Below are 5,346 nucleotides of genomic sequence, written 5' to 3' on the forward strand. Positions count from 1 at the left end.
TCCAACGCTCCACATACTGGAATGAGATTTTCACTCTGCAGCGGAGTGTGCGCTGATATGAAACTTCCTGGCAGATTAAAACTGTGTGCCCGTCCGAGACTCGAGCTCGGGACCTTTCCCTTTCGCGGGCAAGTGCTCTACCAAAGTTTGGAAGGTAGGAGACTAGGTACTGGCAGAAGTAAAGCTGTGAGTACCGGGCGTGAGTCGTGCTTCGGTAGCTCAGTTGGTAGAGCACTTGTCCGCGAAAGGCAAAGGTCCCGAGTTCGAGTCTCGGTCGGGCGCACAGTTTTAATCTGCCAGGAAGCTCCACCTACTGTTTACCAAGCAACTACAATATCGGCTGCTAATGGTAACAAGGAGCGGGACTGTAGGTACCCAATGGTGAGCACAGCATGACGCTACGAAGTGTATTTGAACTGCTTGGTAAACGAGCAACTCTCAACATTGCTACAGTGCTAGTAGTTTTGATACAAAGCAGAGCAATGGCAACGATAAACAAAGCTAACATAGCATTATATATACAACACAGTTGCTGCAGTTGATACTTCGTCAAAAAGGAACACAAGAAATTTCGCAAAGTGAGAAAGGAGTGACATGTTAGCGTTTCTGCAATGTGAGTCAGTGGAATGCGTATTTCCATGTTGTGAATAGATTTCGAATAAGTACGCAACAACATGACTGTGTAGTGCATAAGAAAAACTACGGATATTCAAGGGATGACAATGCGCACTTGTTGCAAAAACTGGTGTTAGCTCATTCAAGGATGCTCGGTACAATTTACAGAATGAACATGACAGTGACCTACTACGTTATGCACATTAATTTCAAACAGTGCTACAGACTCGGAAGACGTAAGATAACGAAATTTCAAACGAAGCATTAACTTGACGATGCACAACAAACAGCCTAATCGGCCGGAAAATTGGTAGTTAAGATAGACAAACTTGTCCTAGTTCACTAAGGGATTTGGTTTAAATTCCGGGCAATTAGGATTTGTAGAGGAAATGCATGTGAAAGGAACCCTGGAAACTAGAGGTACCAAGAGGGTTGTATCAAGATCAACTAACATTAAGGCCTTAATGCATACATATACAGTTATGCCGACTGTTAATCTGGATGGTAAATTGGCTGGAAAGTTATTTATTGCGCTGGGTAAAGTTGAAAGTACTCTGCCCCCTTCGATTCTTTCTCGTGTGCTTGATATTGCAAGGGCAGTAGGCAATATTTGTCAGCGTGCAAAAGTGAGAAAATGGGGGTAAGAGAACTAAAATTATGGTATAAACACTGCTTTTGGCCAATAGCTGGTCAAAATAACTTGCTTTTGCTTCATTCCTGGTCTGAGTATAAAAATCATACTTCTTAGAGTAAACTACCCCTCCTGAAAAATGTGTGACATTGCAGTCCATACCAACTGAAACCATTGGACAAATTCACTCTCTGGATTTTTGTTTTTTCCGTGCCTACAAAACACATTATAGCACAATCTGCTGCTGCGCCTTAAAGGATAGCCAGTTTCACGATGAGCTCCACGAATGACTGCTTCGCATTTGATTGCATGTCATTACATTCCATCTGTTGTCATCACCCCGTTGCTCCAATATGATTCTATATGCATTCTTTAAGAGTGTATACCTAGCTGAACGTCTTGAAGGGTTTGTAACTCCCAAGGAGTTCACCTTCGATCTTGATGGTGCCAACTTTTGTGATCACTGTGTCGCGCCATTCTTCATTCGGTGTTCATGGTGCGAGTTAATGGTTTGTTTTGAACCTTTCTTAAAGGTCGAGGATGTCCATTTTGTGAAATGTAATACATGCGTTTCATACAAGATTGATCTCTGCACCTCTCGGACACTCATTTTCTCTTGCCCTCCTGATGCACATGGTGAGTCATTAGCAGCTAATATTTTTCCTGTCACAATTGTTAACACAACAGTTTCAAATGAGCCTTACTAAAGATTGAATTTACGACCTCGCACTCAACGGTTTATTTGTAAGATACATGTATAATGTATATTTTACGATAATGCGGGACTGTTCTGATTATAATAGAAATTCGTGAAGTTACACAACAACGCAAGTTATTTATTATGTTCGATATTACCAATTGTCATATTTCCACCAATAATATTTCATCAACTGTTTTATGTGGACGTAGTTCATTGGTTTGTTACTACCGACTGTTGGGTATAAATCGTATGGTGAATCAATGTGATCCAGACGCAGATGGAGTCATCTTTTCTGCTGTAATGTCACAGAAACACTTACGTTTCATCCCACACATGTTAAGCTTCGATGACAAGTTAGCATGTACAACAGTTCTGTGGGGATAGTGGGTGGAAATAGCTTCGAAACTATATAATCTTGGCACAAATGTAACTGTAGACAAGCAGCTGGTGGCTTTCCGTGTGCGTTTTCTATTCAGATTTTATATACCGAGTAAACCCTCAAATTATTGGATAAAAATATGGACATTTTGCGATAGTTTTACTTATTATGTCATGAAATCACAAATGTGTGTCCAAAAACCTGAGAAAAATCAAAGCATGTGGGTTGTCATGGATGTGACGCATGAGGCGAAAGGACAAAATGCCATATGTGATATTTTCTTTACATTCTTTGCACTGGATCAAGGAATTTTCAGAAGACTTCTTAAAAGTCTAGGGATTGTGAGAAAAATGAAGCCTGCATTCCATAATGAAATGCCAATCACAGAAAATTCTGGTCTGATTGTCTGCATGCAATTGTGAAGATTTATTTATTTTCTTGCAGATAGTATCTTAATTTAAAATTACAAAAATTTTTATGAGTTTATTAGTATTACGCTCTTAAATTCCAAATATCATATGTGTATAGCTTTTTAAAGAAAGGAGCAGGGTTAAACAGATCAACACTCCAAGCAATGCCTTCAACATTTCGCGACCCTGTCAGCAACTGTGTAAATATTAATTTTAATAATTAACAGCCTCAGTTGCACCGTTTACCTAGAATTTACCTAGGTTTCAGTCGGGATAACCCAACGGTGCAACTGAGGCTGTTAATTATTACAATTAAAATTAATACCTATGTTGTTAAGAACGGTGCAACAATCCTTCGAACATGCATGGATGCATACACATATACTATTACGTATTTAAGAGCTTAATACTAATAAATTACTGAAAATTATTATAATTTTAAATTTAGGTACTATTTGGAAGAAAATAAACGTATCCTCACAACTACAAGCAGATGGACCAGAATTTTTTCTGCTTGGTATTGGGCAGTGCAGGCTTCATTTTTTTCACAGCCCCCAGCATTGTAAGATGTCTTCTGAAAGGTTCTTGACCCAGTGCATAGAATTGAAGAAACTGTCACATATAACATTTTGTTCTTTCAGCTCGTGTCATACCCATGACAACCCACATGCCTTGATTTTTCTCAGGTTTTTGGCCACGCATTTGTGTTTTCATAACATGTATGCATGTCAGAAGTAAGACTGCATTGATCTTTTTAACAACACAGGCAATACAATATCGTTTTTATCATCCGATACCAGGCAGCGACTTTATATTAGAAACGTTCTCCCCTGCACGAGTACAGGTTGTGTCACAAGAACGATGACATATGGAAGTTTCGATCTGAATTGTGCACGGACAGCCAAAGCGGTTGCCCACACGGTAGCTCAGCGTGTTCGGTCAGAGCGCTGGCTGGTCTCTGTATTTAAAAAAAACTGTGTGAAGGAATCAACAACGAACTTCAACGGATGTCATGTGATGTCCGCTACAACCAAACACAATAAACAATACCGAGGGGGAAAGGGGGGTGGGGGAGAAACGGTTCAGGCGACCGCTCGCGTGAAGCGGGAAATCAGGGTTCGAGTCTGGTCCGGCAAAAATGTTCATTATTGTCATTCCCTTATACAGCTGATGGTTGCTTGTATTCGCATCTGCGAATACATTTCATGCATACAGATCACCGCCAGCGATGCTGTAACCCTGAAGAAGTTCGTGCATTCACTAGCTGAAAGTTGGTGACATGACTTTTGATCAGACAACACCTATGCTTTTCAAATAGGGATTACAGAAAAAAGTCTCACATCATTTTATCCATCACGACTTGAAAATTGAGGAAGAACATTGCAACTAGTCAAACTACGTTTGGATCAGTGATTAATTTTACGTTAGTAGTTTAGAGTATAGGCCCATCATTAGACGGCAACGAGGATTTAAATTTGTCCAAAGAATCGGCGATCATAGCACTAGGCCTAGATAGGAAAAATTAATTATTGATGCGAAAATAGTAGGGCTACTTACAGCTTTTTCCCCTGTTGATATTAAGTCTCGTGCAATTCAAAACTGTGAAGTTAACAATTGCTTAGAGAGAAAAGTATGAGAAAACCAAGAATACGCTTGTCGTTACAAGTTAAAATATAGACAGCAGTAGAGATGAACGGGTTGTAGTGTACTGATTGTCTAAATAATAATTTATCACAACGTTCATAATCACACAAGAAAACAAAAACATCAACTGTTAACTTTAAACGTGTGAAATGTTGCAGCCTGTTTGGAATCGACGGAGTAACACTGTTCTTGAGAATAAGGTAAATCACTTTTCCTTTACAAAATTCATGGCAGGGCCTATTGTTTCCGAAAATACGGGCAGTTTTTTTACACTGGCCAATGTCCTCAAAGTCTAGTATTCAGCAACTCTTGAGTAACTCTAAAATTCGTGTAGATATATAGGGCCTAAGATACCATTAGTCCGTCTCCACTTTCTGACTTGTTTTCGATGCCTTTGTCACTAGAGTTATCAAAATTCGCAGATGGGAATTAGAGGGGTGTGGTGCATACACGTTTCTGAGTATATTTTTTCCCAAGAAAAGGTGTGGGAAAATTTTATCGCGATGTCCCTCAGCAAGACTTCTCTGGCGTCGGGGTCCAAAATTCCTCTAGAAACTTCCGATGGTTATTACAAGTTATAAACAACACAAATAAAAGTTTCCACAATTGAATTTGAGAGTTTCGACATCGCTAGCCTCATTCTTATTTTGGCTAGTTATAGCTACTGCTCTAGTATAACATTTTCGAAAGTAATAATTATTGTGTGTTGTACTATTCGGCAATGTTTTTGCACTTGATGATTGAAGGAGTGAGACAGAAAAAGACACAGGAGAAAGACAACCGAGCGGAGGCTGACTTTCACAGGGAAGGAGAATCCAATGACATGACTACAAACGCGAGGGAACGAACAACACAATGTTTACTTCCGTGTTGAACTACGATGCACATCTCCCTGTCTTGTAAGCCACAGCGCAGCGCTTAAAGTTATACGAACTCTCTGCTACCCTTGGAACAGAGTGACTAAGCG

The 5,346-nt window shown here is 39.8% G+C and overlaps 1 non-coding gene across 1 annotated transcript; it reads left to right on the forward strand.

Annotated features, from left to right (window-relative positions):
* The first annotated feature begins 208 nt into the window (after positions 1-208).
* Positions 209-283, forward strand: Trnas-cga (transfer RNA serine (anticodon CGA)). Its single transcript has one exon. It is a non-coding gene; the product is annotated as a tRNA-Ser (tRNA).
* The last annotated feature ends 5,063 nt before the right edge of the window (positions 284-5,346 follow it).

The sequence above is a fragment of the Schistocerca serialis genome, chromosome 5 (assembly GCF_023864345.2).
Source record: "Schistocerca serialis cubense isolate TAMUIC-IGC-003099 chromosome 5, iqSchSeri2.2, whole genome shotgun sequence".
Taxonomy (NCBI): Eukaryota; Metazoa; Arthropoda; class Insecta; order Orthoptera; family Acrididae; genus Schistocerca; species Schistocerca serialis.